General features: G+C 42.2%; 1 protein-coding gene across 13 annotated transcripts in view; it reads right to left on the reverse strand.

Annotated features, from left to right (window-relative positions):
* NAV2 (neuron navigator 2) overlaps positions 1-13,279 on the reverse strand; it is a 762,517-nt gene that overhangs the window by 268,038 nt on the left and 481,200 nt on the right. The gene's annotated exons all lie outside the window — the stretch shown is intronic.

Below are 13,279 nucleotides of genomic sequence, written 5' to 3' on the forward strand. Positions count from 1 at the left end.
AAGGATGTGGAATAAGGACAAACAATGCGGGTCAAGTCTCTCCTCTGTACTTGCACGGAAAGAGGTTACCTAATATCCCAAACACACAGCACCAAAAGTCGAGGCCTTGGATTGCTCACAGCTGCCAAAAATAACTAGAGTAGAACTGGAGCTCTTATGTTGATCACTGTCCTACTGCAACCCTAAAAACTTGAGCAGCTGCCAGAAAAATAGAGGTGGGGTCGAGGTTAGCAGACTCACCCGTCATCCCAGCAGCTGGGAGAAAATTCAGCCATGAAGGAGGCAGGCAGTCAGATGCAAAAAGAGTGAATGGAAGTTTCAACAGGAATCTGGGTAGTGTCTACTCACAAAATTCTCAGGATGGTAGGCATTGCAGAGGGCAAGGAGGACTATCAATCAGTCAAGCCCCCTCTGTCCTTGTGCTCTCTGAGGCAGGAAGGGACCTGTCAGCCAGAGTGTGGGGGCCTTCAGGTTTGCCAGGAGCAATACCTAGGCCAAGGGCAAGCCGATATCCAGCCCCCATGAAAGAACAACGAGGTCACTCACAAAGGTCAGGCTTGACTTCACTTGTCAGGGCTAATTAATATTTTGGTCTACAAGAAAATGTTCAGACTTGATTAATGTCACCAGTGGCCATTAATAAAGGAATTTGATTTTGATTTGGCACAGGAACCTTTGACCTCTGTACAGCCTGAATTTCACAATGGAGGTGCCCTTGCCTCCACAACTATCCATCCCCACTCATGATTTCCTAACCTCCATCAGTATTCTTTTTAAAATGTTTGTTTATTTATTGGATAGAGAAAGACAGTCATTGATAGAGATAGGGGGAGATAAAGAGAGACAGACACCTGCAGCACTGCTACACTAATTGTGAAGCTTTCTCCCTACAGGAGGGGACTGGGGGCTTGAACCCAGGTCCCTGAACATTGTAACATGTAAACCATCAGGTGTGCCACTGCCTGCCCCCTCCACCAATATTTTTAGGAACTCAAACCAACATTTAACCCACAGAGACCATTTTGAACTGAAAAATGACTGTCTTTCACAGTGTACCTGTGGCCCTTCTTCCTCCCTTTCCCCAGACAATATCCTGAAGTCTACGTTTTAAGAACTCTGATTTGTGCAGTCGGGTTAAGGTAGTAAGTACTCTTTAAGTTTATGCCTCCAACCCCATGAAGCATTTGGAAGGTGTGAAGGTTAGGAACTGCAAGGAAGATGCAAACTATCCATTCTGCTTTCTGCTACTGTATACAGTGGTAACAAACCAAAACCATTCAAAAGGACTTGCACTCATAACGAAGTACTGGTATTTATGCCCTGATAAAACCTAACATTCCTCTTCTTGTCCCTTTCAATAAGTCTATCAGACTTCATTAATATAACATATTTATTTCACGTGTCTGCTAAGGCTTTGGCAATTTTGCTTCCACAGAAAATGAGATAAAGAGAATGAAAACCATTCCTAACTCTATTAACACAAAATTAAAATTAGTACACTTAATATTTATCTCATAAAGTGCCACACAGTCAACAAGGGTAAGTTAAGTTTTTCTGAGATGGTGCAGCATTGATACACTGAATTTTAAAACTCAGTAAGCCACGACACCCATGAACATATTCATGTGAAGTACTTACTACTTCACTATGCCAGTGTAATTTATACAACTTTCCTCTCAAAGGGCATAAAGTACATCTACTTATCATGTCCATGCAGCATTCAATGGCTTATTTTATATGAAAACAAACAGATAACATCTTTTTAAATAATTTTTATTTGTTTTATTTTAATTAGAGATATACAGAATGATGGATGGATAGCTAGCTAGCTGGATAGATAGCTAGAGAGATAGATGGATAGATAGATAGATCTGGACTAAATCACTGCTCATCTTTGGTTTATGGTGGTGCAGTGAATTAAACCTGGAACTTTGGAGCCTCAGGAATGAAAGTCTTTTTGCATAGCCATTATGCTAATGCCTCCACCCCAAACCACATGATTTTTTTTAAAGTACAAAGTTTCTTCCTATAAGGTTAACCCCAATACATTTCAATTTAGTCACTCATTGGGCTTTCGAACATTAAAACCATGTGTATAATTATAAAACTAGGTTACCTGGAATACTTTTCCCTCCTGCTATTAATTTTTTCTTAAAGCCTTATTATTTTTTCCCAACAAATTTTATATGTTAGATCAGTAGTTCTCCACAAAGTGTGGGCAAATGGAAGAGGAAAGGAAAACTTTTGCCCACCCAGGGAACATCTAGAAATGTCTAGTTTCCAGGGGTGGGGTGGAAGAGCTCTACTAACAGTGCATAGAAGGCAAGGCTGCTATTAAACAGCTTCGGTGCACAGGTGCCACCCCCACACCCCCAAGAATGATTCAATCTAAAATGTCAGTAGTGCCAAGACTGAGAAGCCTGGGTTATGAGACTCTTAGGATCATTCATTCAGTGAACATAATCAGACGGGTGCCAGAAGCTCTGTTCTCTGACACATTGTCAGAGACCCTCCCCCTCCATTACAGTGCTCACATTTTATAAATCTCCTTCGGGACCATTCAACACACACACACACACACACACACACACACACACACACACACACACACACACTCACTCTCCATTCCATCCATTTCAGGGAGAGTCTATAAACAAGGGAAACGTGAATCTTCATTAGGTAGAGAAATGTCAAAGGGCACCAAGAGTATTTTCTCCTAAAGAGAGCACTGTCAGGGTGGATGGATTGCACTCCCAGAAAATGTTAAAAATAGGAACGTAGATCATCATTTAAAAGATAATTCATAAGCCTACAAAGTACCCTGAATATTTCCCTTCTACTATGAATTCTCTGCTCACAGGAGTTCAAAAAACATTCCTCAAGTTTCAAATCCACTCTTTTATAATGTTCCATTAAGATTAACAATCACTCCTGACAAGGAGCTGAGACCCACACTCTTTTCATCTGCACCCCAGGAAGAGTGTGGTGCCGGGAAGCAGAACAGGGTCAGGCATGGATTCCAACCTCCTGGCTTCACTTGGAATGAGATCAGAAAGGGAAAATGTTTCTTTGATCCAAGCTCTCTTGTGATTAAAATTCACCTTAAGTTTTTCTTCTAAATACTGCACAGGTAAACAATCCATCCTCAAGTGCCAGTGAAACTGCAGACTTTCACGACATCCCACAAGGGGATGTTCTGGTGGGAGGACCAGTTCTTATTACAGCACAAGGATGTCTCCCGCTCATTTTTAATGAGCTTTGCGTTTCATGTGTGATCCAGACACATAGTGGGAGAGGAGGATCTACTTTAAGTTGGGAGGCAGAGTGACAGAAAAGACTCCACCAGCAAAGTATGTAAATATAGCCAAAGCTGCTCATTAAAACATAACAGACAGTATAAACCACTTTCCAAAATTAGCTGGAAAAAAAATCTGTGCAAAGTCTGACATTCCAGGGTTGCTAATGGGGGCTGGGAACAGCACTGGCTAAGAAAGCTTTTGTAGTGGTTGCCATGAAATGGGTCTAAGAGCTCTGGGATCAATTTCAGGGAGCTCATAGCATTAGCTGGGGTAGAGGTGGGAAGGTCAGAAGATGGGCCACATTTTGGCTGGGTGACCATGAGATCAGAAAGATGTTGGATGATAGGGGGCAGAAGAAGAGGAAAGATTAAAATCAAGATGTACTCCTCAGTGTTTCCCTCTGTTTGAGGTCATAAGTGGTCTCTAACCATCAGAGTTCAAGGACACCCAAGAGAACAAAGACTGCAACTAAGCTCTATTCCCAGTCTCAGCAGGGACAACCATCTCCAAGAATAGTTTATCAACAATCTAACATTTATAATTTCTGGACAATCTCCAGGAACTATATACGCTGTGCCTTATGCTCTCATATTCAGAAATCTCTACCCGGGACAGACAGAGACCAGTGAAAATCAAAACGCCTGATAAACAACTGGGAGGGAGGGGGCAAAGAGATAAGAGAAAAATGGAAAACTTCACATTTTAATCATGATTAAGGCTGGACTGGGTCTCACGATAACATAAAATATGTGGCCTTGGAAGCAGGGCTGCATATCTCCCCAGCAGCTTAGAGACTGAGCAAATACCATCTGTTGTGACAGTTGTCATGGCAGCATTTTTCTCTGAATACCAGTGTAGCTGAGTGCAAAACACATCAAAACATGTAATGCTGTGAAGCTCATCTCTGTGGAGCTACCACAGCCCAGGAAAATGGGGCCCTAGGCATGCTGGAGAAGTGAGGTGATAGTTTGACTGAGTAAAGAGTTTCTCCTTAGCAGGCCCCTTGGAAAGCTCCAGTCTGAGAGGAGGAGCCCTAGAGGGGAGGCAGAGAGCTGCTGCCCAGTTAAGGACAGGCCAGGTTGGTCACTTTTAAAATTGGGTGCCACCCAAAGTGTAGGCAGTGAGAGACCTGGACCCCAGACAAGGCTGAGGGAAAACCTTTATATTCTGGGGTCTTCTAAAGTGTAGTGTAGCTACTCGATAATTGACTGACTGAGTTGTACACCAACTCAAACACCTTCCTTCTAGAAGTGTGTGCAACCCTCACATCTGATATTGCCACTCGCCAACAAAACCCATCATCATTTCTCTATTCCTTCACCCATATTTTCCAAGCTCCTACTGATGGCAGAGACCATGTTGTATATACAGTGGTGAGCAATTCCAAACTTCCAAACTTCCGACCTCTAACACAGGAGAACTGACACTAAGAACATTAAGAACTGCACTAGAAGGTCTGGTCCAATGCTGAGGAGCAGGGGGCATGTCAGGTAAAAATTCCTTCAGGAGCAGATAGCACTCAGTGATCTAGTCCCATATACACAGTGGCCATTCAGAAATCTTTGCTAACTAAAGGAAAATTCAAGCGAGACCTAAGGAATATGAGTACGGGAGCATAAGGCTTGAAAGTTTTCATGCAGGATGTAGTGCACACATCAGCCCTGGGAACCAAAGACAGTGGGACTGCCTGGAGGACAGTGGGCAAGGGGGAAGAGCAATGAGAGAGGAGACTGAGCTGACTGTTTAGGAATGCACTTAGGAACTGAATGGGGAAACAGAAGGCAGTGCTACTTCCAATTCTCAGGGAACTAGCCTTTCCAACCTGGCAGCCCAAGGGTTGGCTATTTTGTGTCCTCAATGGCCCAAGTGGTGGGACTCCAGGGACACTGGACCTACCACAGAGACAGGGAGTGGTGAAAAGAGATTGCCAAGGGCCAGGTGGCGGCACACCTTGTCAAGCATATGCATTACCGTGCTCAAGGACCCAGGTTCAATCCCCTGGTCCCCACCGACAGGGAGAAAGCTTCACAAGCGGTGAAGCAGGGCTGCAAGTGTCACTCCATCTCTTTCCCTCTTTATCTCCCCCTCCTCTCTCAATTTCTCTCTGTCTCTATCCTATAATAAATAAATAAATTAAAAAACTAAGATAAAAGAAAAGAGACTGTCTGCATCTGTGGACATGTGAATGTCTGTTTCCTAACAGGTCCCCATGCCCTTCTAACACTCCTGCTTCTCTTCTTTCCAAGAGTAAAAGTAGGAAAGAAAAATAAGCAACCCGAAACCAAATCAGAATATAAAATGCACTTTGGAGCAGTGCCCCTGGAAATGTCTGTTCAGCCGTGTGGTCTCTTTCTTTTGCAGTTCCAGGGGCTGTGCTCTGAGGCATGATTTGCCCAGCTTCCGATTTCTGATGTCCTTACAGGACTAGAACCCAGCATCATTGTATAGAAGGATGGCTCCTAGGTCATCATTTGGCCCTGGAGCTACATACACCTCCATGAACAGAGTTGGAAGGAATGAAAGATCCAGTCTAAATGTTAGAAGGGAGCCCCGACAATGAGAAAAATGTATGACGGCACTTCAAATTCTTCTAGGAGGAAAATAATCAGGGGTATCTTGCCTTGGAAGGCCCATGGGCTGCCTCATGCTAGCTCTGTCTAGTAGACTGAGTAGCTCCAGACCTCAGCCTCCGCTTCAGTCATTCAAAGGTCAAAGCTCTCAGCAAATCAGCTCTCACTCCCCTGATGCCTTTGAAACCGAATTTAAGGATGTGGGAATCGGGCTGGATGGGCTGGAATCCCTCTTGCAGTCTGTTTCTCTTGCTGCTTTAATCCCCTGCTCAGCTCCCTCCTTTGATTTAACATAACACACCTTATCTTTTATAATATTTATCACTTCAGCTTTCCAAGATGTTGTGAAGAATTCCTTAAACACACACACACAGACACACAGACACACACACACACACACACACACACACACACACACACACACACACACACAACTTTAGAGAATCCTCTCTGCTGTTACAGCAGATGGGTTCATCCATATGGATAGGACAAATTGAAAAGAAGAACTTCAAATTCCTTCAATGACTATCTTTTTCTGCTTTGCTTCCAATAGCTCAGAATGCTTCATTTTCCTGTTATTTTTCTAGCTTTCAGTTTTTCCCCTGAAAGAAGAGAGAAACCCAGAAGGGGAGTTGTGGCTAAACCTGGAAGCAAGCCTTTATGCTACAGGCTGGCATCTTAAACATGGCTGATCTTTGCAGCAGGACCCCCTGGTTCTCCTTCTAGAGACAGCAGTCACCTTGAGGGAGAAACTTCTGGGAGTCAGCACTGTTAGGATGGTCCCAAAGCTGCCTTGTGTGTGTGTGTGTGTGTGTGTGTCCATTTAGTATTTCATTACAAATAGCATTTCTCCTGCTTTTAGAGTATCGGTCTTGGTTGCCTAGAACTCTCAATAACGATTATTCTATGCCAGGGCCTCCAAGTTAGATTCTGGAGACACATGCTAAAAATGAAGTGATCATGATTAAGAAGTGATATGGGGTGAGGGGATGTGGCACACCTCAAAGAGCACATATGTCGTCGTGCACAAGGACCCAGGTTCGAGCTCCTGGTCCCCACCTGCAAGGGAAGCCTCCCAAGTGATAAAGCAGCCCAGCATCTCTCTCTCCCTTTCAATGTCTCTCTGTTATAAAAAAATAAAATAAAATAAAATAAAAAGAAGGGATACTGAGAAGATACAACACTTGGAATCAGATAAATCCAGGTTTGAAACCTCACTTTGTCATAGTTGTGATTCTCAATAAAATTACCCCAATGGCCTGTTCTGTAAAACAGACCAATCATACCTGAGGTGCTGGTGGTCTGACACTGATTCACTATGCTTTCTAGAAAGTCTGGGGTTTTCTTGTTGGCTTTTTTTTTAAATGTATTTAGAGGCTACAACCCCAAGTCCAGTCTTTAAGAGGTAAAATAATATAAATGCAAAATAAACTAGCAGACTCCTAGACAACCCCCAGCCTCAGCACAGTGAATCCTCAATTTGAGACTAGAATATATCATTTACCCATAAAACACCCACACAAAGGGACATAGAAATGGGATCATGTGTAGATAAAGGCCAAGAGTTCATATTTGCTCCCTAATAGAATGATTAGTTTCCTCACACCCATCTGTGTAATTCAGTTTTGTGCCTCAGCCAATTTGCCAATGTTTGTGGCTTATGGCTCTTCCAGGCTTCTCTTGGGCAACTGATTCATAAATTTCAGCCTTGGGTTCTAATAATAACATATATGTGAATAGAAGACATGTCCCGACAGCTCACAAGCTAGGGAAGCAGAGTCAGCTAGGTAAGTTCAAATAATTTAATACTCAATGAAGAGTCCTGCAGGATTTTTCTTTACCACAGTGACGATGACTGAGAAAAAGGTGAGTCCTCTATTCTCCCCACCTGTACAGTCCATTCTCTAATGTTCATTTCTACACGAGATTTATTTAGAAAACTACCATTGTTTTCATCTCAGTGATAATTTTAAATTTGATACATAATACTACTCTGTTACTACTCTTGCTTTTATCAGGTACTTAATTGAGTTAGATCAAATTGCTGTTTTTGTTGAGATAAGAAGGTTAAATGTTGGTCAGCTAAAGTGGTTATGCCTCTATATCAATATATTAGGAAGATGCAAAAAGGAGTAAAATTATACTGATAAGTGATAATACAGGGCACTTTATAGTAACTTATAAATAAAGAAAGCATTGTCAAATTCTGAAATTAAAACTGAATCTCTATAAGTTACTCTAAAGAGACCCATGATTGATAGGATGCACAGAGGAACAGATTAGCCAGTAGAAACTCCTCCTCCACAGCTACCTCCAAAGATGCTCTGCTCTAAGTTCAGGTATCTTCTGTGAAGTAGGATTCCACAGTAGTGGTGCAGGAGGGAACTGGAGAATTTTTTGTTGACTCATCTCAAAATCCCATGAATGGTAAGCAAAAACTAGTCATCCTTGACTACCCTGAAGGGGAACCCAGGTCACAGTCTTCCTGTCCTTTAAGGGAAAAGTGTGAGAAAAGTGAGAGTCTGGTCCACTTCTGCCACCTTATCCAGTAGGACTATAGCCATACACCAAAGTGGGAATCTTTCTTGCCTATCAAGCCTACTGCACAGGGAAGTCCCACTCGGGTCAAAGTATCATTACTTATATTGTGACTGGAGTCATTCCCAAAGGACATTTTAGTGAGGGAGTGGGAAATTAACAATTTTATAGGACTAATGGTAAAGTCTGGGAAACCTTGGATTTCTCAGGGCTTTTGTCTATATTTGTGCAAGGTCTTTAATTATCCCAAATCTCATCTTTCCTTTCAGTAAAAATGGGAATAATTAACCTCTCTTATGAACCTTAGGGGTCTCCCAAGAAACTACTATTTGTATTCTTAGAAAGCACAAAGAACTAGTATAAATTCTTTTCTGTGCATTATTATTTCAGCTAACTTCACCATTAGGTAATGTAGACACTGTCATCACCTTCTAGACGGAGAAGCGAAGACACAGAGTTTTTCAGTGCCTTCTAAAATCAATTATCAAATAGAAGAATTAGAAAGGGTTTTGTAAGTTGTGACATTTATACATACACATGGTATTAACATGTAAACAGCAAGACCTTCATAACTCCTGAAGCTGAGAAAAATGACTACCCTGTTTGGTCACTTTCCTGGCCTTTAGTTGACCCAAGCTCAAACCAATCTTTAGATTAAGACATAAAGATAAAAAGTAAAGAACATTACTACAGAAGTAAAACACTGTATGAGACATGTTTTATGTAAAACACTTCTTATTGGGAGTGTTAAGAAAGTAAGTAAAATAAAATACTTGTGTTATTTTCTAGAGTAGAAATTAATCAATATAAACATTAACAAACATTAGATTGAAGTTAAACTGCTCTCTAAAAAAGGATCTTTCAAACCATCAAATACTTGTACTGAGTGTTCCTGATATTTATAACATGACAATTTGGGATCAAAAACTTCACCTGTATATAGGAAGCAGGTGAAAATGATCATAAGGACTGGGTGGGAGGTAACAGAGACTGCAAGGAGTATCATGGATATAGCCCGTATCTACCTACAGGGGGCAGTTAGTACTTAGTTTTTAGGTGTGAAGTGTGAACTGCTTCCCCAGAGCTCTGCCCCACTAGGGAAAGAGAGAGAGAGGCTGGGAATATGGATCAACCTGCCAATGCCCATGTTCAGCGGGGAAGCAATTACAGAAGCCAGACCTTCCACCTTCTGCACCCCATAATGACCCTGGGTCCATACTCAGAGGGTAAAAGAATAGGAAAGCTATGGGGCCTGGGGGTAGCACAGCAGGTTAAGCGCACATGGCACAAAGTGCAAAGACTGGCGTAAGGATCCCGGTTTGAGCCGCTGGCTCCCCACCTGAAGGGGTGTCACTTCACAGATGGTGAAGCAGGTCTGCAGGTGCCTATCTTTCTCTCCCCCTCTCTGTCTTCCCCTCCTCTCTCGATTTCTCTCTGCCCTATCCAACAACAACAACAATAAGAACAATAAGAACAATGATAAACAACAAGGGCAACAAAAGGGAAAAAACAGCCTCCAGGAGCAGCAGATTCAGTGCAGGCACCGAGCCCTAGCAATAATCCTGGAGGAAAAAAAAATATATATATATATATAATAGGAAAGCTATCAGGGGAGGGGAGGGGATACAGAATTCTGGTGGTGGGAATTGTGTGGAGTTGTTCCTCTCTTATCCTATAGTTTTGTCAGTGTCTCCATTTTATAAATAAATTTTTTTAAAGATTTGGAAGAAAATTTTTGTAATCATTGTTGGGTTCCTTTCAGTTTTTGTTTTGTTTTAAAAGGTTGTTTGAGACTCAAACTTGGTTTGTTGGTGATTGTTCTTCACTGTTTACTTATTGGCCAGTTCTTCACATGTAGAAGTCACAGACTAGCCATACCTGAACAACGAGCAAACAGGAATTCCTTGCTAAAGTTTGTCTCATGAAAAAAGAAAATTGTGTGCGCATACACACACACACACACACACACACACACAAACACACGCGTGCACACATGCACCAGCCTCTGATGCAAGGTTGAAATATAACTCTATAACAATATATGCAGGAAGGTGGACCCAAGCACGAGGCCCAGATGGCTTTGATATAAACCACAATCAGCATGGTTATAAATCACCATCTAATTTCTCTTTCAACTCCAGAAGTTCTGTAACTACCTCCCCCCAGCACCCTGCTCCATCCTCACACTAAGTTCTTCATCGTTTTTTGCCACCGTGCTGCCATTCCGAACAGCTCAGTCTCAAAGTAGATGTGATGGAACTCACTTGCTCACACACTCAGGCAGAATGGGCAGGTGGACACATGGACCCCCATCTCAAAGCAGTTACTATCAAGTAGGATACAAGCATTTAAGTATGATGTGCTAAAGGATTACCACCATGAGTCTTTCTAAGAAAACCAAGGGTCACAGAGGTTGTGAACTGTCTGGGGGAGAGAAGGCACTTGCAAAGTCCAAGGCTCGGGCCACATGCACAATTCAGATCTGTCAACTTAACTGTTTCTCAGTCATCCGATACCTAAGGTATCCAAATACTTCCCTTCAAAAGCAAATTGACTGGGCCACTCAAAATATTTAAAGACTTACTATGGGGGGGGGGCGGATTGTGGCTCACCTGGTTGAGAGCACATGTTACAGTGCACAAGGACCCAAGTTCAAGCCCTGGCTCCCCACCAGCAGGGAGAAAGCTTTGTGAGTGGTGAAGCAGGGCTGCAGGTGTCTCTCTGTCTCTCTATCTTCCTCTCCCCTCTCAATTTCTCCATCTCCATCCAATAAATAAATAAAGATAATAAAAAATTAAAAAGATTTTTAAAAAGAGACTTACTATGGTGATCATTTCTCAAATCACATAAATATTTAATCATTATATTTATATATTTGAACTAATATAAAATTACATGCCTGTTATATCTAAAAATAAATAGCATACAGTGTTGTTACATATTTTATGTAGGAGCCAGGTGGCTTTGCACCTGGTTGAATGCACATAATATAATGCATAAGGATCCAGGTTCAAGTTCTTGGCCCCCATCTACAAGGGAAAAGCTTCATAAGCAGTGAAACAGTGTTGTCTCTCTCTGCTTCTCTCCCTTTCCCTCTCGATTTCTCTCTATCTCTGTCTAATAAATAGTAAATAAAAATAAATAATTTTAAAAACCTTTTATGTAAGCCATTTATAACTACTGTTAACTGAAAAAAACTGAACAACTCTGCAGAGCAATATGTGTTTGAATGCATGTCTGCACACGCATAGCCCTAAAGAAGCTTTTTAAAACTTAGATCTAAGATAAGAACTTGATTGGCAAAACAAGGTCCCCAGACCAGCATCACCAGCAACACCCAGTGGCTAGTTAAAAATGCAAAATTTCCAGCTCCTTCTCAGAACCAGAAACTGGGGGTGGAGCCCAGCACTTTGTTTTCATAGCCCTCCAGGTGATTCTCCTGCTGCTCAACCAGGACTAGCATTGCTGTAGGAGGCCTTGCCAAGCCAAACTCTAATTCCTATATTAAGGAACACAATAGATTATCCGAGTGTCATTTCTATATACTTCATAATTAAGGAAAAATATAAAACTGAGAGAAGAGATTGGATATAAAAGAGTATCTGCGCTTGAGATGACTTGAGCTTCTTCATAGCATTTAAAAATACACATGTGTCTGACATGTTGAAATTAGATGTGTTAACATCATCCCCACTCTTGGAAGCTCTTGGAAGCTGGTTGGTCGGACTATTAACTGTGTAGTTCACTCATCTGAGAAACATTAGTTGAGCTCTCCCAACCCACCTAGCATGATGGCGGGTGCTGGGAATATGGAAATTTTTACTGAATTAAATGAGATGAGAAACATGCTCTACACACCACTAAGCTTGGGTGCTATTAAACTGTATGTAAATATGATAAATCTCACAAAATTTGTGTAAATTTTACATTAATTGCAAGACAAGCACAGCTTAGTTAGGGGTCTACACGTGAGTTTACATTCACATCAAGGAAGTCAGGAATGCCTCCCACTCATTTCTAACTGCTAGATAAAATGGTGCTTGCCACGCCTTTGACGAGTCCAGTTAAGACTGTGGGCCCCGCCATTTGGGTATATGGTACTGGAAACTAATGTAGTCCTCTCTCCTCTGCCAACGATGACCTGCTTTGTAGATATAACAGTGGGAAACTTCATTCTGAAGAGGCTACCAGTGGAGACTGTATCCAGTCTACTCAGAAACCCACAAATCTCAGAGAAGCAAAATGAGTCTCTACTATTATATCTACCCAAATAATTCACTGTGGTTAGAAAACAAACAACAGCCTCCAAACGGAGACCTTTATGCCAAGCCTAGTTGCAGTCTCAGCCTCTCTCCAAATGGAATTTTAAACCAATCAATCTGGAATTACCAGGTCAGCTCTCACTAAGTCCTTCTTCTTCTTCTTCTTCTTCTTCTTCTTCTTCTCCTTCTCCTTCTCCTTCTCCTTCTCCTTCTCCTTCTCCTTCTCCTTCTCCTTCTCCTTCTTCTCCTTCTTCTCCTTCTTCTTCTTCTTCTAGCATTTGCCCTTCTTCCGTAGCCAGTCAACAGCGTCAGGTTGAGCCTGATGTAAAGTTTCGAGACCTCCTTTGAATCTGGAGAGGTGGTAGTCGTTGACTATGTGGGTCTTGGTCTGTCTGTAGCCGCAGGGGCAGTTTGGGTCGTCTCTGGCTCCCCAGCGGTGGATCATAGTGGCACACCGGCCATGGCCTGTTCGATAGCGACTGAGGAGGGCCCAATCATAACGTGCTAGGTCAAAGCCGGGTTGATGCTTGCAGGGGTCTGTGATGAGGTGTTTGTTCTTTACCTCAGCTGACTGCCAACTCTGTTTCCAAGAGTCTGGGACAGAGAAGAT

This window comes from Erinaceus europaeus, chromosome 17, assembly GCF_950295315.1.
Source record: "Erinaceus europaeus chromosome 17, mEriEur2.1, whole genome shotgun sequence".
In the NCBI taxonomy this organism is placed as follows: domain Eukaryota; kingdom Metazoa; phylum Chordata; class Mammalia; order Eulipotyphla; family Erinaceidae; genus Erinaceus; species Erinaceus europaeus.